The sequence below is a fragment of the Onychomys torridus genome, chromosome 3 (assembly GCF_903995425.1).
Source record: "Onychomys torridus chromosome 3, mOncTor1.1, whole genome shotgun sequence".
NCBI lineage: Eukaryota > Metazoa > Chordata > Mammalia > Rodentia > Cricetidae > Onychomys > Onychomys torridus.
The window spans coordinates 105,080,708-105,105,213 of NC_050445.1; the positions used below are offsets into that span (position 1 = coordinate 105,080,708).

At 38.6% G+C, this 24,506-nt stretch overlaps 1 protein-coding gene across 4 annotated transcripts in view; it reads left to right on the top strand.

Moving 5' to 3' along the window:
* The window catches only part of Pparg (peroxisome proliferator activated receptor gamma), a 134,798-nt gene that overhangs the window by 17,857 nt on the left and 92,435 nt on the right, over positions 1-24,506 (top strand). For all 4 annotated transcript variants that reach the window (XM_036181415.1, XM_036181416.1, XM_036181417.1 and 1 more), the window contains one exon: positions 6,622-6,694. The gene's annotated coding sequence lies outside the window, so the exon portion shown is untranslated. The remainder of the gene's footprint in view (positions 1-6,621; positions 6,695-24,506) is intronic.

A 24,506-nucleotide genomic window follows, 5' to 3' on the forward strand; every position in this document is an offset into this window, starting at 1 on the left:
TGGAATGAGATGTAACTCAGTAGATAGAATATGTGACTAGCATGAATAACACCATGGGTTCCATCCCCAGAACTGTATAAACTAGGGGTGGTGACATATGTCTCTATATCAATCAGCCCATGGGGAAATCAGAAATTCAAGGTCATCCTTGGCTATATAGTGACTTTAAAGTTAGTCTGACCTACAGGAGACCCTGTCTCAAAAGAAGGTGGGTGCACGTTGTGCATTTCGTATATTACTGAAGTCAATGAAGAAATAGGAAGAGACCAACTAAGCTGCCAAATGAGAAAGCTAGGATTTGAACCCAAGCAATCTAAACCTGGCCACCAAGTCCTGCATAAGAGCCTGATTTTACAGTATCAGAGTTCCCAGAGAATGAAATATCTACAGACACACACATACCCCCACTACCATGCCATGTGTAACAGTTAGATGTAATGTAGGCTAGTTGTTCTAGTTCACTGAAAGTCAGTCTAGTGTGTGATAGTGAGTTGGAAATACAGCGTACCTTTGTCTTATTTGTGATAAGGCAAATGAGATTACCAAATCTTTGATGTATATTCAGAAACTCCACTATTACTTAAAATCAACCACTGGGGGCAGGACAACCACTGTTGAAATTGTCTCTCTGCCAGGCAGTGGTGGAGCAACCTTTAATTCCAGGCAGAAGAAGCAAATCTCTGAGTTCAAGGCCAGCCTGGTCTACAGAGAGAGTTCCAGGACAGCCAGGGAGGGCTACATAGAGGAACCCTGTCTCGAAAAGGGAAAAAAATTCTCTCTCTCTCCCCACCTTCTTTCCCTTCTGCTTTTTAATACAAATAAAGTCACTTTATTTTGATATCTGAGGATATAATAGTCAACTGGATAGTAAATTTTATAAGGTTGCCGTAAAAATCTAAGGTTAACTGGTCTTGATTGAGCTTTAGCTCTAAGAAATAAGTCTTCATGGTAAGAAGGGATAGGGCAGTGAAAAGTCCAGTGGAGTTTTTAATCTATGGGAGCTGGCTCCGAAATTTATATGAAATGTAGTATTTGCATATAATCTATCCATATATTCTTATTGCTCTAAATTGCCTTTATATGTCCTGTTATGTCTAATACAGTGTAAATGCTAGAGAAGTTGTTCTACTGTGTTGTTTAGGGGAAAATAACAAGACAAAGGTTGTTACATATTCAATATAGGCACAGTGGTTTTAGAATGTTTATTTATGATTATTCTGGGTATGTATGATATGTGAGTTTGGACATACACATGCCATAGCACAAGTGTGGAGTTCAAAGGATGGCTTGTGCAGTTGGCTCTCTCCTACCTTTACATGGCCTCCAAGGACTGAATTCAAGTCATCAAATGCTTTATTTGCTGAGCTAGCTCCCTGGCAATGTATTTTTTTTTTAAATATTCTCAGTGTATAGTTGAATAACCCTTAGGATACAAAATCCTTGGATATAGAGGAATGACTACATTTATCTTGGAATAAAAATTACTAATTTGCAGCTGGGCGGTGGTGGCGCACGCCTGTAATCCCAGCACTCGGGAGGCAGAGGCAGGTGGATCTCTGTGAGTTCAAGGCCAGCCTGGGCTACCAAGTGAGTTCCAGGAAAGGCGCAAAGCTACCCAGGGAAACCCTGTCTTGAAAAACCAAAATAATAATAATAATAATAATAATAATAATAATAATAATAATAATCACTAATTTGAATATGTTTACATACTTCCTACCTTCACCCAACACATGTGAAGAACACTGTATGATGGAACAAGATTGCTTTCCCTACCTTTAAGGAAAGATACAGCTCAGTTTGGCCATCATGTATGAACTCCTAGGTTCAAGCTTCAATATCACACAGGTGTTTGTACATGCATGTGTACGCACACACAATCCTCTCATGTCAGTTTCTAGACTTACGTGATAAGGTATTAATAAAAAGGGCTGGCCATAAAGTGCTGGCAAAACTGTTAAATTGATGTGCTAAGTCAAAGCTCAAAGAAGAAGAGAAGGAGAGATCTTGAATTTTCTGAGCTGGGAGTGGAGGAAGTGGTTAGGCAGAAGGGCTTTAGGGGAGACTACAGAGAATGTGAAAAGAATTGAAGGGGAGGGCAGAAAGGGCTGCTTGTGGGTAGGAGCTGAATACTATTCACTGGATTTTTCAAAGACCCGGGTAAAAACTTGGAATTGTCTTGAATGTTTTGAAGAATGAAAAATATTCCCATTAAGTGATCAGTTGTGTTATCTTTTAGTCCTCCCTACCTCCTGCCTCAGTTTACCCATGCTCCCCAGGCCAAAGTCCACCTTCCAGCCCATATTCCTTAAGCGTGCTTCTTTGATATTTCAGAGGGAGAAGATAGATTTGCTTGGCTTGTATTAAGTTTGAGATGCTGGGAGCACCTCAGCAAGAGATGAGTGCTCCAGACATAGTGGCCCAAAGACTTACAACTCTTTCTTGTTTTGTTCGGGTTGGGGTTTTGTTTTGTTTTTGAAGCAAGGTCTTCCTTGCTATGTATCTCAGGCTGGCCTAGAACTTAAGAGTTCTTGAGAGTAACTTAGAAACTACACAAAGCAAGGTATACCATGCTCAAGAGTAGAAAGAAGAAAGCCAAAGAACTTTTAAAATGTAATAGTAGGACAGTCTCAGAAAGAACAGGCACAAAAAAAGTAGCTAGAAGGCAGGATGAAACAGCAGTATTCAGGAGCCCATTCAGATAAGCTTGTAGAAATTAATTGTAAAATTTAAGGGTTTTACTAAACCAGTTGTTAGAGACTTCTCATTAAATATTAGATTATATTCAGACAGGTTATGTTGAAAAAAAAACAGACACACAAAAAATATATTTCCTAGCTCTTACATTGCTGAGATTTGTCATTTTATTATGTCTGTATGGTGAACATTCTGCCTCAGAGATATCATGCTGGAAGCTTGAAACCCATGCCTTACACCATAGAAACTCACAAATCCTCAAACCAGAGCATTCTCTTCATATCAGGAGGGCTAATGAGGCATTTTCTCACTTCACCATTTCACCATTGGAAAACAGTAGACATCAAGAAGTTGAATGGGTTAACAACAAAGCTGCTTGTAACTAGTTTCGGTAGAGAGTTGTGTGACATCACCCCAGTGCAATGTATGGAGGAACAGAAAAATGGCAATTGATGAATCCATTTTTCGGGTGAAGTTGGGAATAATGAAGCTATGTGAGTTGCTATTGATGATGTATTGTGTTATTTAATTGTGAAGCTTAACAGAGTAGTTATATCTTAATGTCTTTTATACATCTCCAAAACACTCTATACACACATTTATTTTCTAGTGAAACCTTCACTGTTGGAAAAGGAACTGGTTATTTATAGACTACATTTCAGGAAATGCTACTGTCATATTTCACAATTAAGACCATATTAGTTGTAAGTTTGAAACAGATTCTTGTTATTCAACTTTCTTAGTTTTTAAAAGAAGTATTATCAAGAACAAATGTTGAGTTAATACTGTTTGGTGCTAGGTTTGGGGCCCAGGTCCTTGAGCATGCTAGGTAAGTAAGGTATCACTGAGATACATGCCCAGCCCAACAGTAGAATTATATAGAGGGCTGTTTTTGTATATTTTGAGATAATCATATGGCTTGTTTTAAAACTGGGCTAATGCCATTTAATGAATTTAATATCAATTTTGGTATTAAATTGCCCTTGCTTTTCTGAGATAAATACAATTTGATCAAGTAGGTTTTTAGCATATAATTAAATTAATTAGCTTTACTTATTGTTTTAAATTAATAATAGATAGGACTGATATTTTCAGTGACTTTTGTTACCTTAGTTAATGCATGTGTGTGTGTGTGTGTGTGTGTGTGTGTGTGTGTGTGTGTGACATGTGCACATAGTGAAGGTTAGAAGACAACTTGTAGAAGTTGGTTCTCTCCTTTCACCATGGGGATACTGGGAATTGAACACAGATCATCAGGCTAGCCAGAAAGCTCCCTTACCCAACTCAGTCATTTCAATAGCCCTTATGTGATGTTTTCTTCTGTGGTGAGTGGGAAGTGTTAAACTTTTGTATCAATCTTATGGTACTTAAAAATTAATATGGTCACTGGGTGATGGTGGCGCATACCTTTAATCTCAGCAGTTGGGAGGCAGAGTCAGATGGATTTCTGTGAGTTCGAGGCCAACCTGGGCTACAGAGTGAGTTCCAGGAACCAAAAACTACACAGAGAAACCCTGTCTTGGAAAAAAAATTAATACGGTCAATGTAAAAGTTTTTACTCATCGTTTAAATATGACATCTTTTTCTGCAGCATTTTAAAAGAACATCTGTAAAATTGCTTTTGGCAAGAGGTTTTTGTTTTGTTTTATTTTGTTTTTCCAGCAGTGATGGACATTGAACCCAGAGGCTTGTGGGTGGTAGGCAACTGGTTTACCATTGAGTTATACCTGCAACCCTTTGAGGATATAATTCTTGGAAAGTTTTTGATGATTTCCTTTTGTTTGTTTGTTTGTTTGTTTGTTGTTGTTGTTGTTTTTGCTATCTCTTGGGTCAGTTTTCACTGTTCATTCCATTTCAGGCAAATTAATCTGAATAAGTTGCTCTTGGCCTGTATTGTTATCTATGTGATTCTAGTAGAAAGTCCTATTTCTTATATGAAGCAGTTGAATGAGTAGGCAGAATAGTCTGGCCTATTGTGAGCTTTGTGTAAGTGCAAGGCTCTTACACATGATCAGCCTGGGTCTCCAGGTTTTAGGGAATTAAATGGATTGAACATAACATAAACATAGAATGTGTGGGAGCTCCATACACTGTCCTCAGATTATCTCTGTCCTGTGTCTGTAGATTATGCCTTGAAGACACAGAACAGTCTGAGTGGATCCAGAGAATAGAATGGGATATGGGTGATGGCTGGAATACTGCCTGCCTCCAGAGGTAGTAGGAGCTGCCCTTGTTTTCTGTTTGATCTAACTCTTGGGGTCACAAGCCTTGAATAGATAGCAGTTTCTACATTTCTGTGTATTTTTTAAGAGCAAGAAAGAACATGAAGTTGGATGGGGGAAGGATCTGGGAAGATCTGGAGGATGGGAAGGAATATGACCAAAATATATGTGTGAACATTTTTAAAAATAATAAATGAATATTACTTTCTTTTTGTCTAGTTCTTAATGAAATCATATGTATTTAAGGAAGACTGGGAGCAAGTGTCAAGGAAATTAATATTGCTTAATCTTAACCTAGACTTTTAAATTTTTTTGAGGTAGTGGTTTTGTTAATTAATTTCTTTATTGATATTTTTCTTTTGTTTTCATATTTCTGAATCTTTTTAAAAATTTTACCTTACACATTAAAAAAAAGTCAGAGTAGTGATTTCTTACAGATAAAGCACATGTTAAATGTGCTATTTGTAATAAGCAGTTTCTGTGTGGATTCCTGCCTTCACTGTTGACTAGCAAATTAAGTGTTTATGCAAATCATTATGGTGGAAATCAGCAATCACAGCCAAAAAACAAGGCATGCAGGCAGAAAGTGCTGACAATGAGCTCTTCCTGTAGAAGACTATCCCGCTCTGAGAACAGAACTGTGGCTTACTAGTGATACTGAGATGCCATTAAAACTTGCCCGTTTTCAAGCAGCAGCACTGTGCAATGCTGGAGAACACCAACAAGCAGAGCTCATTGGCTGAAGTTCACATTTTTAAATATTAGAAATAACAGAATGGGAAAACAGTTCATCTTCATGATGTAACATTTTTACACCATCCATCATGTAACAGAACAGTTTCTGTCAGCTCTAAGAAGTCAGAGAAGCAGGTGTTGGAGTCTTGTGTATGTCAGAGCGTGCAGAAGGTTGGGTCTGCAAGCTGGGGCTCTCCAGCCCTCCTGATAAGGCTCTTGGCACCGGATGCTGTTTTGTCTTTACTGAATGTCCTATTCTGGGCTCCCTGAGCATTTTAAGAGACAAGGATGTGAATCATTATTTAGACAATCTGCTCCCTGGACCTTCCTCTGTAAAGTCTGCTTAGCGTGGCGTGTACTTCTCCCACACCCAAGCAGGCTGGGCACTCTACTTTGACCTTAGACTTCTCAACTATGTAGCTTCCAGGTGAAATCAAATTTCAGTAAACATCAGCTTTGCAATATACAATTCATATCAGACTTTCATCACCTCCCACCCGGGAACTGGATATGGACAGCAGGCATCCTAGTATGGCTTCTATCAGTAAACCATACCCAGAGCCCTCAGCCCCGTCTTTTGAGCTTGCTAATCCTTTTAAAGATCTAGTTTTTCCTAAGTCTGAGTGGTGGTATAGTTATTATTAATTTAATCTATTAAATGGATGCAATAAAAAGTTTTGCATCATGTCTGTGATCTGACTGGTAAAGCAAGAGGAGCAGATCAAGCCTATCTGTCTGTCTCTATTATGCAACTATTCTGAGATTTTTTTTTCATCCTGTGTGATGCACAATGAATCATTTGATGGTATGTTGGTTATTTCTAGAGGATATACAGCTTTAAATGTGTAGGAAAAACAAATACTGGGATGAAAATTAATGTATATATTTGCATTTTGGCAGCCTGGGTTGTCTGAGGATTTTGAGTACCAATGAAATTTGAAAATATTATTTCTTTTTAATTATTCAGATTTGAAAGAAGATAACTGTGAACCACTGATATCCAAGAAGGACATTTTTTAAACAAGGACAGCCCTTTACTGGTATGTACATCAGAATTTATTATATTACAGTTATATTTTAAAAACATTTTTTTTACTGCCTCAATACTTTCTCCTACATAACTTGCCTGTTAGTTTTGGTTCATAATAGCATACTTGTCTAAGACAAAACAAAGATAGGAAAATGCCCTAGAAGTTGGGTATAACACAAATATTTAAAAATAGTTATCTAATCTCTTATTTTTATACCCGTGTAATGACTCCAGTGTATTATTATTTTAGATTCTTATACTTACAATTAAAGTTAGATAAATATCTTATCTGGTCCTCATAGGCCATGCAGCCCTAACCTCTAATCAGACAGAAGTATATATATATTACTAGTCAACAGTAAGGCAGTATCCACACAGAAACTGCATATATATATATATAAACATTCTTTTTGAAGAGAACTGCTAACTTCAGCTTATACCTACATGAAGGTACTTTGTCCATGGGACTGACTAGCATGGGGCCTATGGACAAAGTTCTGGGAAATCTGTCATTCCTTCAAGACCTGATCCTAGTGTGCTAAGGCAGTTCTTAGTCCCCAAGTGTGCCTTTTTGCCTGGAGACCTAAGTTACTCTGAAACTTTATACAGTTATAGTCTATAAGGAAAGTCAAGGATGGCCCATTTTTCTGAAACCTGCAGATGCATTGAAAAAATAACTATCAGATAAATACATTCACAAATTTAGTGCAGATTGTGTGTGCATGTGCATCAGTGAATGTGCGCATGTTCCTTAGCTCTGTCCCTGGACAGGACCTAGATAAGAGCCTCCTCAGTAGCAAACTAAACTGTGGAGTCCAAATGCCATTTTCTCCCAAAAGAAACTGGAGTTCTTTGTAGAAGAGGTTGATTCAAAAACTGAGGCAAAAACAGTCCAGCATAAGCCTGGGGGCCTTTGTGATGCTAGAAGCCAGGGTGTACTCCAGAAGAGTCAGGGTGGAGGAGAGAGCCTAGCAGCCAAAACTGAGACAATTTGAGCAATACAACCAACTAACTGTGGAAATGCATTATAGCTCCCCAAGTGAAATACATGCAAGAGTTCTGACTGGTGTAAATAATTACAGAGTAAATGAATAAATGGAGGTGGAGAGAATGATGACTCTTCTTTATAGAAATTAATAAGAAGTGATGGCAATAGAAAGTTGTTGTCAGAGAATCATAGCAATCTTTGCTGCAGGCTGGAGCCACCAATGAGCACTGACTTTTGTGGGTGGGTAATAACTTAAGGAGAAACAGGATATTTGCACAGCTTCCAATTATTTCCCCCATGTGTGTTAATTACAAATGGGAATGAAGAGATTTACAGTGCAGAGTCCTGGCAGACACCAGCCATAGCCAAGCAGCCGAGGTCAGTATCAACAGTAGTAAGACAGTGAGCTGTCTGCCCTGTGAGGTATCCTGAGAGCGACACAGGACGTGTTTTGTATTCTTCCCAAAAGTCCATGACCTCAGCTGAATCATGAGAAAGTATGAGACACACCCTGAATAGAGATAGCTTAAGAATTCCGGAGCAACATGCTTCAACAGCATCAGAGGCATAAAAGACAGGCCAAGATGGAAACCTAAAAGAAGGTCAAGAGACATGGCAAGAGGATGTGGTGGATCCTGGAGCTGAAGAGGGACTATACTAGTGAGAAAGCTGGAGAAATCCAAATAAAGGGGTGAATATCATTATTCAGTTCATTTTTTATAATTGTGCTAGGGTTTGAATATGTGAACTGTGGGGAAATCCACAAGATCGAGATCTGTCACCTTTTTATCTGTTCTGAAAGCCTGAAGTCAAATCATTTCCCAGTTATGAAATGTTTGGTTGTGGTTTTATTTATTATTTATTTAATTTATTGCAGTTCTAGGGATCAAATTCATGGTCTTGCACATTCTAGATGAGCATTCTACCACTGTTACATCCCTAACCATTAAATATGAAGGTTTTAAAAGTCACATGGAAATCACCAAATAATCACTTTCCTTGGTTTTCACTAACTTATACAAGTAGAATTTCTGTTTGTAATTCATAAACAAGCCAGAGGTATGAGGCAGGTAATTCCCCTTTCTCTAGAGTGGCTTGGTTTGTTTGTTTGTTTGTTTTGTTTTTTATGTTAGAGGCTAAATCCAGCTAAATGCAGCTAAGCAGCTTTCTCCACTAAGCTGCCTCCCTAACCCTTTACTCTCTTCTTCTGCTGTCTCCACCCCTTCTCTACAAAGCTATCTCGGGTCAGTCTACTTCAGACAGCAGCCAGTTACTTGCATCTTCTCAGAGAACTATGCTGAAAACCCCACAGGAATGTCCAGGACAGCCGAGGGCTAGAACATCTACCCAGCATGTATGTGTGTTACCCAGCACCCATGACTGGGGACAGGGGGATAACAGATTCCCAACTCCACAAATCTGTACTTCCCTGGGAACTAACTTTTAGCGAATTGTTTAATCTAGCTGGGGACAGGATAGGATGTGAATGTTCAAACAAGAACCTCACACAAGTTTTGTTTTTGTTTTTTAAATCTCATCCATAAGCTCTCGATCCCCACTCTTTATTACCTAGAATCTTATGAGCAGCGAGATGAGAGAAGACTACTTGTTATTGGTAAGAATGTCAGGGAGTGCGGTGAGTACAAGTAACACTAAGAGAGCTTAGATACTCAAAGGAAATCAGTAACAGCATTGAGTTTGCTTTGAAAACTGGTTTAATCTTAGAAAAGCCTAAAGTGATTTAAAACAGAGAGACCAAACCTTCAAAATGAGGCAAATATGCACTTTGGCATCTGAAGGAGTGATCTAAATTCAGTTATTTGGCATGAAAATTAAATGCTAAGTATTTGGAATTTGACCCTGAAATTTTTTTAATCTCACTTGCATGTTTAACCAACTTAGTAAACTGCATCAGTTAACAGTTTTTAGGTGCAAAGAAGACTAGCAGAAGATGCACCTAATGCAGTTAGTCATAGAATGTGGAGTGAGGCCTGCTGAGGACTACTGAGGCTGGGGGCCAGAGTGAAGCATGAACGTGGAATAGGAACAGTTTCCATTGTACAAACTGAAAAAGTTCTGGTGATGCCTGCTCACCATTGGGAATGTACTTAACACCACTGAACTGACATTTCAAAATACTTAAAACACATAAAAATAGGAAAAATGATAAATTTATGTACATGTTACTGTAATTGAAAAAAAAAGAAAATACAGAATTTTTCAGTAGTTACATTCCATTTTTTTTGCTGTGGTGCCTTTACCCTTGGGAAGGTTTTGTTTCTAAACCTAAGGCTGTTTTTCTGAACATAATTTGCCAACTGGCAGCTTAAATGGCCCCTGTGCCATAAATTGTGAAGTTCAAAGAAAAACTCAATGAGTTGCTTGTAGGTTAATTTACAACTAAGGTGGATGAATCTATACAAAGAAGAAAAGCCCCCAAAAGAAATACATTAACAGATGATAAAGGAGAAAAGAGTGTAGATAAAAGATATTTGAACTTGTTTGGTCCTAGTGATTTTATGACAGAGGAAATCAACTATAGTTGTACTGGGTAGAGTGAATCACAACTCTTTAAATCGCTAATAGGACACAACAATCTTTATCGATTTCTGTGTGTGACACAGGCAATATTGGGGCATGTTCTCTGTACACAGCTCTGCCTAGCTGATCTGCTGTGCCTGAATTCAGAGCTTTGGGTTGAAATACAGATTACACATGGCCTTAAAACCTTAACAGTGGGCAATTGGCATGTTCACAGCAACATGAAAACCTGGCATAAATTACTTTGAATTTTAGCTAATGGGTTTGTTTTGCTTTATTTTTTTTTTCTTCCTTTTCTTAATTTGAGAGTGCTGGGGATTAGAACCAGGGCTTTCCAGACTCTTAAGTACTCACTTTACTATGGAGCTATAGTCAAGGCTTATAGTCGTTTGTTTGTTTGTTTGTTTGTTTGTTTGTTTGTGTTTTTTCTAAGACTCATTTTTAGTACATTTAATTATGTGTAGTTATGCACATGCATGTGGAAGTCAAAGATGTTAGATCCCCTGTAGCTAGAGTTACAGACATTTGTGAGCCGCTTAATGTGGGTGCTGGGAACTGAACTTGGGTATTCTGGAAGAGCAGCAAATGCTCATAACCATTGACCCTTATCTCTAGCCCTTTTGTTGTTTTGTGAGATAGGATTTGTACTCTAGACTGGTCTGGAACTCACTATATAGCTCAGGCTGTCTTTACAATCTTTTTGCCTCACCTCCAAAGTGCTGGGATTTCAGGCTGCACATACTCCCATCTATCTATCTATCTATCTATCTATCTATCTATCTATCTATCTATCTATCATCTATCCATCTACCTACCTATCTACCTCACTCTCTGCCTCTCTCTCTTCAGAATGAGTTCCATCACAAGGTTTTTATACATATATACAATGTACCTCTATCATATTCATTTGTCCCTTTGTCTCTCTTATCCCTTCATTATAAACACTTTTATTCCTTAAAAGCTATGAACATATGTTTAAAATAATATCACAATCGCACAAAACTTTCTCTCATAATTTTTCTAGTTCTTGTTAACGGATACGTTTTCCCACTTACATATTCCTACTTGGATCATCCTGCTCTGCTGCTAGGACATTTATATTTCCTCTAGTTTCTGATTGACTTTCAGATGTGCTCTTATGGTGACAAGACTTTCTATTGTAGTGACTGTAGTGACATTACCTAACTTACTAAGCCAGGTTTTTGGTGCTATTTGTTGGTTTTTGTTTGTTTGCTTTGATTTGATTTTTGGATGAAATAATTGATTACACTATTATATATCATAAATATTTCCTGGCACATATTTCATTTAATTTTCAAGGTTGTCTTCTTCAGTTAAGAGGAATTGTTAGTAGAAGTGCTGGGTAATTATATTGTTTTTGTTTCATTAGGGTACACTAGTAACAAATGAACAAATTCAAATGACTTCTTTTTTCTTTGTTCTCCACCTCCCAAATGCTAGGATTAAAGACCTATGTTTCACCATAACCAGCTTGTTTAAATGAATTAGCATTTACCTGTGGTTGTGATTATGTAATAGGAAGGATGTGAGGAGTACAGAGTTTACCAGTTATTTAGGAATAAAATAACACAGTGATTTTTGCTGTTGTTGTTTTTCTTTAAAACAAAAAAAAAGGCAGGGTTGGGGATATTGCTGAAGAGGTAGAGTGCCTCCTCCTATGCACAATCGCTGGATCCCCATCCTTAGCAGTCAAACAAACAAACTAAAAACCAATAAAACCAACAATTACTTTACAGCCAGGACTATTTCCTGCAGAATACTTCCTGAGGCTATGCAAATTCAATTAAAATGTAACACTACTACATGTTGTGATGACTAAGAGGAAGGAATAACAACTTCTGAAAATGTAGATCTAACAAAGTAGAACACAACCCAACTTTGAAATTATATAGATTTATCGAAGCATAACACAGGCCTGTTATCCCAGCACTCAGGAGGCTTAGACAATGAGATCTCAAATTCAAGGCCAACTTGAGCTATATAAGGGGATCATGTCTCAAAAATATTTTTTCCTCAATTGAAAAATTATTATAGGGGGCTAGAGAGATGGCTCAGTGATTAAGAGTTCAATTCCAAGCACCCATGTGGTGCCTAACGTAGTCTGTAACTCTAGTTCCAGGGGATCCAGTGCCCTTTCTGGCCTCTTTGGGCACCAGGCTTACTTACAGTGCACATACATACATGCACTCATACACATAAAAATAAATAAATCTTTAAAAATTGTTATTAACTATTTAAGGGGATAATGGTCTCAGTACCTTGAAAAAAACCCGACTATTTTAAATTTATAATTTAAATATTTGGAAGAATAATTTTAGGTTAAAGAAAGCATAACAGGAAAATTTAAGATAGAAACATTTACAGTTAAAATGAATAGGAAAAATATTAGATTATGGATGAAATTCCTTTTATTGTTAACTTTTTCAGAGGTTGAGTTTCTTCATTATCCTCTGTGTGCATGGATGTGCATGCCTGTGAGTACCTCTCCTTTGGTTCCTGCCAATCATTTGTATGTTGCAAATAATGCATATAAATCACACACAGTTGTAAAAGCTACTGTTACTTAGTGGGGCAAAGGAAAAGCAGCTATGATCTCTTTCATTTTGTTTTAGTTTCTTTTTCTTTAAGCTTATGAACTCCTTGTTCTCTAGATCCTATGATTTCAAATCATTTAAATTATTTGATGTTTTTAACCTTTTATACTCCCAGTAGGCAGAGCATAGGAAATTAAGTGACGTAAACATCTTTAATAATCTTTAAAAGTCACAAGACTTAGCCGGGACACGAAACAATCAGGAATAAATTTCAGGGAAATACCATAATGGCATGGGGTTTGTTTTCTTTTGTTAGTAAGCCACATGGCTTTTCCTTTCAAATCCAAGAACATGTAGCGTGGTCTCCTTTTAAGATTTCATTTTCATCTGCATCACAGAAATATGTATTTCCCTGAGTTTACTCACTATAATTTGTGATTGCTTTTGCTTATCTGTGAAGGAAGTACAGCAGCTCCCACTGGGGAAATACCATGTTAACTTGATCCTAAAATAAGAAATCTAAGGGAAAGGTCACATCCTAATAACTTGTGCAAATCTAAAATTCCCATGGAGCTTTGGAATCATTTTGTAGGAATTGAGTATTAACAATGTGTTATTGAATTTCTTCTAGAGAGTATTGTAAAACTGAAGCACTTCTGTATCCAGAAGTGACCACTAAAGTTTAAATGCAATTGACAAGGTCGAGTTTTGTTAGCTTTTTACAGTAAATATCCAGAGAAGTTTAGCATGCCTAATAAACCACAAAATCTGTTTTTGTTACTTTCATTGGAACTATAAGGATTGTTATTGGGAAGTAGTATAATCACACACAGTGAGAACGGCCTTTCCTGCTACTGTAGATAGGCCTCATACTCAACTTTTTATTCCCTGACTTCTAGAACCTGCCTGTGGTCTCTTCAGGAAACTGGTTAGTTCTAAAGACTTCAGACATCAGTTTCTTTGTCTGTTAAGAAGGAGGGTATTTATTTCAAGAATCAAGTAAGGACAGATTGAAAAAGAGCTTAGAAACTGGTATAGGATTATTACCATAATCGTGATTTTCACATTTTTCCCCAAAGAAACAAAAACAGAGAGAAGTGAGTCAATTCACTCTATAGTGCTTACGTCCATAATCTCCTACACACCCCAGTCTAACCCTTCGTACTACCAAGTCCAAGTCATTCCTGAAAAGGGTGGAATTTTCATGGAAGCCAACACATTATACCAAGTACATATAGATTGTGTTTACAACAAGAACTGTTTTCTAGAACACACTAATTTTTTTTTCTGAAGATGTTATTAGAAAAATGTCTTAGAAATTTCCTTCTTTTTGATTTGGAGGAATGTGCATTGTTATTCCTGATTATCTCCTTATTTATTACAAATTAAAAAGCACAGTGTGTACCTTTTGTCTCTTTTTTTGTTTTGTGGCCTTTTGATGTACTGTTATCTATTTGTTTCATGATAGTGAGCTTCCAGTAACTAAAGATTAATAGGGATATATCTGGGTGCCTTACTTCCTGGGACTCAGTCTGTGGCAAGAACTAGCTGTTTGTTAAGATTATTTACATATATCTGCATTTGTTTTTCAACTTTCGACTGCATAGTAAAGTACCATACAATAAGAAACACACACAATTTACTTATGGACTTTGCGTTTGTGTATTGTTCATTGATAGCATCCATGCTTAGCATATATGAGGTCCAGTCCCTAAGCACACACACAAAAAAATAAAATAAAATAAAACTAACCCAAATCAGCAACTTATTTGCTTAACTGTTTATCTATGTGACATGAGTTCAAAGAATTCCTACAATTCTTCAGTATCTTGTTAATAATCTTCACTCAGGAAAAATATTCTTCATTCTCCATGTTCATTATTGTTACAAACCAACATGAAAAGCATGAAGATATGGGAGGCCTGTCTTGGTGCCCTACTGTAGTACTGTAGTGCACTTTTTTAGTCTTCTCTCATATATTACATCCCAACTGTTGTTTCCCCTCCCTCCCCTTTCCCTACTCCCCCCCCCCTTTCCTCTTCCCCAGATCCATGGCCCTCTGTCTCCCCTCAGAAAAGAGCAGGCCTCCCAGAGACGTCAACCAAACATAGCATAATATGCTACAATAAGAGAGTGGGAGTGGAGGCAGTCGCTGACTCTTGGCCTACTTTTGAAACCCTTTTCCGTCTACTGAGTTGCCTCTTCTAGCTTTGGTGTGATGGTATGTGTCTGGTCATACTGTAGTACACATCTTAAGAACACAGACTATCTAGTGCTTAGCACAATTCCTAAGAAATATCCAAGTTATAAAATTATAATGCAATTGAAATTAAATTATCCAAACATCTTTGTTTCTAAAAAATATGCACAGTAGCATTAGCAGTCTTCACTAAGAATTTTGTGTGTTAGAGGGTGAATGTCAAAGTCAGAGGTCAGCCTTGGGTGTCCTTGTTCAGGAACCCATTGGCCTCGATTCTTCGTGTTGTTAGTTTGTATTTATTAGTATTGTGGATATATGCATGGTGAGGAGGTGCATGAACACTGGAGGACAGTTTTGTGCAGTTGGTTCTCTCCTTCTACCTTTATGTGGTCCTGGAGCTTAGTCAGGTCACTAGGCTTGTGGGGCAAGTGCCTTGCCCACTGAGCCCTCTCATTATCGGCACCTTGTGTTTGAGACAGGATCTTTCACTGGCCTAAGACTCACTGAATAGGATAGACTATCTGTCCAGTGAGCCCCAGAGATCCTCCTGTCTATCTCTCCAGGGCTGGGGTTACAGGTGTGCACCAACATACTCTGCTTTTTTATGTTGGCACTGGGGATCCAAACTTAGGTCTTCATGGTTAACACAGCAAATACTTTAACAACTGAACTATCTTCCCAACCCTTAGAATTTATTTTGAAATTTACCAACCTGAGATCCAAAGTATGCTGCAGAACTGTATTATTTTTTTAAAATTCTATGATTGATCATTTCTAATCTGAAAATCTGAGCACTAACATGAATTCCACACTTCATGTGACAGGTTGCCGTTAAAAGATAGGTGCACCAAAGATACTGTATGAAATTCTTTCCAACTGTGGATCTAAGAAATATGTGATATATAAATGAACTTTATGCATAGTCTGGAGTCCGTCATCCAAGATATCTTAGCATATAATGCAAATATTCAAAAATCTGATATCCAGAGTACCCCTGTTGGATAAGAGATATTTATTGGGGCTGGAGAGATGGCTTAGTGGCTAAGAGCACTTGCTGCTCTTCCAGAGGTCCTGAGTTCAATTCCCAGCAACCACAAGGTGGCTCACACCTATCTATAATGGGATCCGATGCCCTCTTCTGTCATGCAGGTATACCTGCAAGCAGAGCACTCATATACATAAAATAAATAAATAAATCTTTTAAAAAGAGAGAGAAAAAAAATCTATCCTATATTTATTTTTCAGTTGTTTTATTTTATCTTGTTTTTAGACAGGGTCTCACTATGTAGCCCTGACTGGCCTGGAACTCACTCTGTAGACTAGCCAGAAATCTGACTTCTTTGAATGCTGTCTTTTGAATGCTGAGATTAAAGGTGTGTATCACAACACCTGGCCCAACAGTCTGCAACTTTAAATTCTTTGTGACATTTCATTGTTGCAAATATTGAAAATAAATCCACAAAAAGCACATACAGGCACTTTTTCGGCACTTTTAATAATTAGGGATAAGGAACAGTTAATTCACAGCCTAGTTATGGCCTTTCAGCTTTCTGGAGCAGCTGGAGTAAGGCTTTGAAGGCTAGGGTCAAAGGTGGTGTTGCTAGTGAGACTTTGTTGTTGTTGTTCCTATGTGTGTTATTTCTAAAGCCCCTTAGACTTCTTTTACATACAGTACTGTGCAAGACAGAATGGCAGTTTTATTTCAGAGACAGTCCCTAGAAAGGGAGAGAATTAAACAATAGAGCAGCTTTGTGTGTGACCAGGGAGTAGTGTGGTGACAATCCATAGGAGAAAACATACATGCAGAGCCAAGATGCTCAGCACCTGCCTCCTGGGCTTGTTAAACCTGAACCCTCCAGGAAGGACATGAATACACAGCAAGGAGGAAGTCACAACTTCTAATAATAAGGTAAGAGTTCTAAGGTATCAGTAGACCCAGAGTGAAGGATTTGGACTTGATCCAAGGTTCAGTGGGGAACATCAAGACTTGGGGTAAGGGAGTGACAGGATCACAGCTGTGCTCAGAAGGGACCTGTGAAAGAGATCTCACTGTCAGTGACACAGTGTGATGACTGAATACACATCAAAGAGAATGAGAAAAGGCTGAAATGACTTTTTTTTTTAAGTCAAGGCTTTCACTATATTGCTCTGTGTAGCCTAGAACTTAGTATGTAGACCAGGCTGGCTTTGAACTCACAGAGATACTCCTGTCTCTGCCTCCTGAGTGCTAGTATTAAAGGTGTGCAGCATCATACCCTATAACTTTTGGCTGATGTACAGAAGTAGAAGTAGAGGTAATGAAAAGAAACAGGAATGGGGTTGTGTTTGAGAAAGATGAGCTGACTGTGGACTTGATGAAAGGCCCAGAGCGAAATGAAGATGTATGACTGAACTTCATCTTAGACATCAGAAGTAGATATGTCAGTTTGCATATCTCAGTATCAATTAAATAAATCATTGAAAATGAGCCCCAAAGAATCAACTCAGAAGCTAGGTGTGGCACACATACCTATTATCTCAGCACTTAGAAGTTCAAGGCCTGAGCTACTCAGGGAATTCCAGACTAGCCTGAGTTATGCAGTGAAACCTTATTTCAAAGAAAACTAAAAACAAAGGAGAAAACAGTTAATTAGTAAATGTCTATGTATTTTTCTAACTGTAAAATGTTTTTTGGAAGCAAAAATCAACATTGTCTTTGTTATACTTAGTATAGTATATGACACTTAATAGCTAATCAGTGAATATTAATTAGATGAATGAAAGTTAAATTACAAAAGCTGCCAGCAAAGAGGCTTTATGTTATTTTTTTCCTCTTGCTCTCTCAGTCCTTTTCATAAAAATTTAAGGGCTTGTTTATCATGTTTTAAATAGTTGCTTTTTATGAATAACTGGTTTTGCATTATTTTAATTGAATTTTTCATTTGGCTGCTGTGGTAGTTTGAAAGAAAATAGCCCCCAAAGGGAGTGGCACTATTAGGAGGCATGGCTTTGTTGGAGTAGGTGTGGCTTTCCTGGAGGAAGTGTGTCACTGTGGAGGTGGGCTTTGAGGTCTCATATATGCTCGAGCCAAGCCCAGTGTCACAGACCACTTCCTGTTGCCTGCAAGTCAAGATGTAGGACTCTTAGCTACTTCTCCAGCACCATATCTGCCTGCATGCCACCATGTCACACCATGATGGTAACAGACTAAACTTCTGAAAATGTTAGTCACCCCAATGAAATGTTGTCCTTTATAAGAGTTGCTGTGGTCATGGTGTCTCTTCACAGCAATAGAAATTCTAAGTCAGCTGCTATGTTAACTTTTTGTTAAAAGGGAACCAAACTTGGGAATTGACTGAATTTAATGGAAATAAGATTTTCAAAAATGCCTGATGTAGTAACTTAAAAGTTAGTTTGTTTCTTAGTTTTTTTTCACCTTTGGTTAATTTAAAAATTGCCAAGAATGTTTTTATTATAAAAAGGAGCTATATGTATATTGTCATAAGAAGAATATCTAAGAAAACAGAAATCTGTATGTGAACAAATCTAGTGATACTGGTTTAAGAAACACACACACACACACACACACACACACACACACACACACACACTCATCCCAAATTTAGTAATTCTTCCCATTTAACCCATGATTTCAATTGTCCTCTAGCTAGCTTACATTGCCAGATATCACTATAATACCTCTTATTTCCTGTGGGTTCTTGCAACCTTACCCAACCCCCAAATGTGGTGGACTGAATTGTAAAAACTCAAAAGTCGGACAATATAGTTTATTGCACTTGTATTGGAAATGTTTTGCCAAGATGAACTGAGAGCTTGAGAAGTGCATCTGAACTTAGAGCAGCCAAGTGACACCAAGTAACCTTGTCCAGACCACTCCAGCACCACACCCGCCTGAAGCCACAGTACTCTGTACAGTGAGAAAGTGCCAGCTGCAACCAAGTCAGCAGAGCCCTCTGGTTAGTGTTGGAAGTGAGAAAACTGACTGCGAGAATATTTGTCCAAACCCATTTTGTATACTTTTGCTGTCCCAGAATATTATCACTTATTTTATTATCTTGGAGGTCAATGATTCTTTCCATCTTTCTGATCAGGAATGAATGGAGTCATACACTTCACACTTAGCAGGCCAGTTCCAGCCATCTGGTGATTTGAAGATATCTCTGTCTCTTTTTCATTTTCGAGTTTCAAGCTTGGCAGTTTATCTCTGAAACTCCCTTTCCCCCAGGTAGAAATTTAGAGTATTTGTTTATATAAAGAAAAATGCAGATTTTCATAAATGGCTCTTTGGTTCTTGGGTAGAAATTAAAACTCCAAGCAGGACAGCCAGGCAGCTACAAACTGAAGGCTCATTGGGAGCTGCTGAGAAGGCTGGTAAACGTGGCCAGCCTGCTAAAGTACTTGGTAAAGGTATGTTCGGTTTTGGATACTAGCTTATTTTTCAATATGGACAATCACATTATTTTAGAATAGTTGCCAATTTGCTGTGGTATACATAGGAATAACCTTGGAAGAAATGATCTTGCAGTTTAAGGGGTAGAGTGAAAAGAACATACTAGCAGAAGAGACAGAGACTCACTGTTTTAACCCAGGCTGTCTCTTCCTCCCTGGCCTGGGGATTCAGTGGTTCATTTGCCTCCCAAAGACTAGAGCCATGGTGAACCTCTGTGTGGGAGTCTGAACACCTATAAATCAGCAATCTAAGTGGAATCTTGGCAGATGAGACCTTACTCAGGAAACTAGCATTTTGTTTATATTTAGATAATTTTAGCACATGGCCCCAGGCACGTGGTAAGAACTCCAGCAAAAAGAAGTCTGAAGAACAGAGTATTTGCTGTGAGTAGTCACCTTTACCCCTTTCCACTGGGTTTAGTCCCAAGTAGCCTGAGAGGTAAAATGAAGTGGGCAGGGCAGGGAGAGGGGAGAACCCAGCAACTGAGACCACCAAGTGTTAGCATGGTGGCAAAGGGGAATTATTTTGCAGCACTGTTGAGAGAGGAGGCATCCTTCCCCCACAGCAATGAGCTGCTGGTTCCTAAGTACTTCATGATTCTCTTAGATCAGGATTCACTTAGAGTTTAAACAGTAAATAGCAAGCTGTTCAACTCTCCTTTTTATTGTAAAAAAAAAAAAAATTAAACAAAAAAATTACCATTTTAACCAAACTCAGGGGCATTAATGATATTTGTAGTGTTGTACAACTGTCCCTTATATCTATTTCTAAAACTTTTTTTGTCATGGAAACTCAAGCTCTGTACCCTCTGAATAGTAATCCCTGCCCCATTGCTCATTCCTAGCTTTGGGGTTACCTCTCTTCTACTTTCTGTCTTTTTGAATTTTCCTATCCCAGTTGTTCCATATCAATGGAAATTATAATGTATTTGTGGTTTTACTCATGGTTTGTTTCACTTAGCACACAATGTCTTTAAGATTCACTCATGTGTCATAATAGCATGTATCAGAATGCTATTCCCTTTTGTGACTGAATAATACTCCATTTTATGTGTGCATTACATTTTATTCATTCTTCTGTTGCATGAATGTTTTTTTAACCTTTCCCTTTTCAAATTATGCTGCAATGACTATTGATGCTCAACTATGTGTTGGAGTTTCTGTTTTCAGTTCTTTGAGGTATAATATACTTAGGTGTAGAACTACGGAATAGCATGATGAGTTTATCTATTTTCCATTGATCTAACAAAATAGACAAGGTTTGATACTCTGAAAAGAAAAGAGGCTTATTTAGCTCTCAATATGAAGGCTGCAAGGCATAGTTCTAGCCTTGACTGGGCTCTGGTGAGGACCTTAGATAGCATGCTATTACAGTATCAGAAATGGGGGAGACTGCAGAGAAGCCTGGGAAGGGCAAATCTGGCTCTTCAGTAACAACTCTGTAGGGAAAGCTAGCCAGGATCCCAGGAGAGATACCACAGTCACCTCTGAGGGTATTGCCTAACAGGTCCCACCTCTTAACAATCCCACCACCACTTAATATCACCACTTTATCATCACACTGGAGACCAGACTTCCAACACATAAACTTTTGGGAACAAGCCATATCTAAACAGTGGCATGGAGTAATTCCATAGGTTTTGTTGTTATTGTTTTGAGACAGAGTCTTAATTTGTACATGATTACCTTGATCTTGTCATCCTCCTGCCTCAGTCTCTCAACTGTTGAGCTTAAAGGCATGTCTGGCTTGTGTTTTATGCTTTAAAGAACTGCCAAATTGATTTCTGCTACCAGGTCAGCATTCTACATTCCAACCAGCAATTTTTTGAGCTCAAAGTTTCTCTGTCCTTTGGAGCAGCATAGCAGCCATCTTGTCAAGTGTGAAGTATTATCTCACCTTGGTTTTGATTTGCTTTTTGTTGAAGACTAATGACTCTTGTGATTCTTCTCGTGTATAATTGGTTATTTATACATCTTCTTTGGGAAAAAAACTGTTCAAGTCCTTTGCCTGATTTTTAATTGCTTTGTTTGCCTTTTGCTGTCCTTGTTCTCTTTTTTTATTTAATTCATTTTCTCACATCCTTCTGCAGATGGTAAAAACTCTCATCCCATCTGAACACAGGTAGATGCTCTCATCAGCCCCCATTGGCCACACACAAAGAATAAAACTGAGTGCTTTTCATGCTATTGCCTAACAGCATTACTTAAGACTCTATTGCTCTTCAGATGGATTCCTCAGTGCTGTGGAATAGTTTGTGTTCTTTCTAAGACCTAGCTTCACAAGCCCATGTGTGAGACTGATTCACTGGAAAGAAATCTGGAAGATAAATCCCTATCTTTTCTCAGAATGATGAAACTTTAGATCTTAAAGAGGCCATCGATGTCTCAAATAGGGACCCAGAGATTCCTGTAGATCCACACATGAATGTAAAAATATTGTGTCTTTGCGTCATAACATGTCATTATAAAGACTGAATTCCACAAGTTAAGAACATGTCTTAGCTGAGTGGTGGTGGCGCATACCTTTAATCTCAGCACTCAGGAGGTAAAGGCAGGCAGATCTCTGTGAGTTCGAGGCCAGCCAGGTCTACAAAGTAAATTCCAGGACAACCAGGGCTATTACACAGAGAAACTCAGGGCAGGGTTGGGGAAGAAGGGGTGGTGGGGGGAGGGGGAGGAAAAAACCCACAAAAACAAACAAGAAAAATCATGTCTTTGGTGCTGGAGAATACTCAGTGCTTAAAAGTGCTCACTGCTTTTCTAGAGGGCACCAGTTAAGTTCCCAGCACCTGAATGAGATGGCTCACAGCTGTCTGTACCTCCAGCTCCAGGGAATCTGACACCCTCTTCTGGCTTCCATGGGCATTGCTCACATGTGCCATATACACACAAATACACATAAGTAAAAAATAAAAATAGAGCTGATTAAGTAACTTGCACAGCACAAAACAGTGGCTCAACAAAGCCCACACCAAACTCTACTTGCCACTGTTCTTTGTTGCTGGCACTGTGCCACTGCAATGAGTCTACAGTATGATGGGAAAGCAGAAGGCAAGTAAGTTGTCATGAAATGAGGAGTGCCACAAGGGAGCAGAGGGAATATGGTGAGTGGTTTAGAACAGGAGGGCATATATGGTCTTCATTGAAAGAGGTGGCTTTTATACACTGGCAATTGATATGGAGAGTTACCTTGGAGAGCCCTGAGAACAGCAGGAGACAAAGTAAGGTGTGGAGGCTCTGAGGTGGGAAAAGAAAGGAATCAGTTGAGGTTTCTGAGAAAATGGAAGTTTGGGTTTAAGACAGAAGTCAGCTTTAAGTTGAGCTGCAGGGAGGAGAGTGATGTTCTCTGATTTGCATCCTTAGAAGGTCCCTCTGGCTTCAGCAGGAGATAAGTGCAGATGGGACACCTGATAGGAAGGGGTGTGTGTGTGTGTGTGTGTGTGTGTGTGTGTGTGTGTGTGTGTAGGAGTGGGTGGGGATGTGAGGTGGCTGGCCTGAATTACAAGGGTAAGGGGCAGAGAAGGGGTCAAATGTAAATATTTAACAAGTAGAGTCAAAAGGATATAGCTGTTAGCACAGACATGTATCATCTTTTACAGATGATCTACTGGGAGATAAGTCCAACCATTTAGACGATAGGGTTCAATAAAATAGGATGGCATTAGGGGAACTGATGTAAATTTAGTTGATGACCATTAACTCTGAGTTGCCTATGAGATATTTGGATGGAGATGTCTATGGGGCTGGCCCACAGAGACTGTACTGATACAGAAACATAAATCAGTACCACATATCTCTGATATTTTCAAACTTTACATGCTGAGGTTGATAGTCTCAGCCAACAACTGTCAAGGTGAACAGTTTTCCAGTTCTGTTAACAGAGTCTTATCATATGAAGAGGTGGTCAATCCATGCAAGGAATAGATTGTTCTTGGTAAAACTACTGTTATTTTTGTTTGTTTGTTTGTTTGTTTGTAGACAAGTGCTGGAATTGAACTGAGGGCCTTAAGCATGCTAATACTCACCTACTCATCCATTTTGTTCCACCCTAGGCCCCTGTTCTTGGTAAAATTAAATTTCTAGCTAACTCAACGAACAAGAAGGCTCTTTTCATTTCCATTTGTGTAAAAATCTTTCTTCATAGTAAGTCATTTTTTATTTTGGTAAATATTATAGGACAAATTAAAATATAGATTAAATTTGGATAGCCCCAAATTGATGAGTTTAGAACTTTTAATATCATAGTTTCATTTTGGTTAATGATATTTGACTATAAAAACCATAAAGGATTATTTCAGGAAACACTCTAGAGCAGTGGCTTTCATACTGTGTGTCTCAACTCCTTTGGGGTCAAATGATTCTTTCACAGTGTCACCTAAGAACATCCTGTATATTGTAATTTACATTACAATTCATAACAGTAGCAAAATTATAATTATGAAGTAGCAACGAAAAAATTTAATGGTGGGGGGGAGTCACCCAGTACCCTTGTGAAAGGACCATTTGACCCTAAAGGGATTGCAACCCATAGGTTGAGAACTACTGATCTACAATGAAGAAACTGTTTACACCCACAATTAGAGCACAGTTGTAGAGGCAACGTTGGAACACAAACTGTGATGAATTTCTTGTATCTGTACCTCTCTGAAAGTCTGGAAACCTGTACTGCTTTATGCATACACCTGGCGCCCAATGTGGCAAGAATTCATTAAAAAACCACTTGGCTTGGCAGTGGGTCCAGCTTCCCTCCTGGGCAGGCCCGGCTCCCTAGCTCGGGCCTAGCTCAGGCCTAACTTGGGCCTAGCCTGGCTAGCTCAGTTGGTAGAACATGAGACTCTTAATCTCAGGGTCGTGGGTTCAAGCCCCATGTTGGGGCTTGAGGGCTTCCTCTCTCTTGTGGAGAGGAAAGACAGAGCAGCAGTGAGGGGTAAGGTTTTCAGCTCTCAGCTATTGCTCTGACCTCTTGGCTTTTAACTCTGCAGTTGGCTCTGTGTTTCTTATTTAACAAGACAGTTACATCTACGTACACCATGGCCAAACCATTTACCAGACCACTTACTTTAAAGCAAAATAATTTGTTACCTACACT